Below are 527 nucleotides of genomic sequence, written 5' to 3'. Positions count from 1 at the left end.
TTTTTTTTTTTTTTTGTACTGGGGATCAAACTCAGATCCTTGAGCTTGCGAGGCAGGCGGCAGAACCACTGAGCTAAATCCCCGGCCCAAACTTTGCATTTCATGGAAGGCTGGGAAATGGCCAACATCCACTCCCAGGGCACGGACTTCCGGCAGCCTTCACCTTGGCCTTGATTCCTTAGGTTCAGGGCTTCTGGCAGGACAGGTGACAAAGCCACAGCCTCAAGGCCAATGCCTTTGAGGTAGAGCCACGTGACGGACAGAAGATGCACTCCTACATCACTCAGTAGCAATCGTTCCGGCCCTGTCCAAGCCAGGACCTTATTGATTTGAAGTAGTGGCCTCCTCCGGGTGTAGTTGTTTAGGTTTGCCCAGAAACCTCCGAAGCTGGCTTTTGTAGGCAGCAGGCCTCGTGTATCCTGACGGCTTGGCTCTCTGTATTCAGCCTTGGTTTGGTCCAATAAACTTTGAGTAGATGACCCCGGTTACTGTGTGTTTTTTCAGCTTACTTTTTTTTTTTTTTTTTT

At 49.7% G+C, this 527-nt stretch overlaps 1 protein-coding gene across 2 annotated transcripts in view; it reads left to right on the top strand.

Moving 5' to 3' along the window:
* Mxra7 (matrix remodeling associated 7) overlaps window positions 1–527 on the top strand; it is a 23,010-nt gene that overhangs the window by 18,710 nt on the left and 3,773 nt on the right. The window lies entirely within an intron of this gene.

The sequence above is a fragment of the Fukomys damarensis genome, unplaced genomic scaffold (assembly GCF_012274545.1).
Source record: "Fukomys damarensis isolate Sample0158 unplaced genomic scaffold, DMR_v1.0_HiC HiC_scaffold_23, whole genome shotgun sequence".
Lineage (NCBI taxonomy): Eukaryota > Metazoa > Chordata > Mammalia > Rodentia > Bathyergidae > Fukomys > Fukomys damarensis.
Note: the sequence above shows the minus strand (reverse complement) of the source record. Positions and strands in the feature narration are given on the sequence as shown.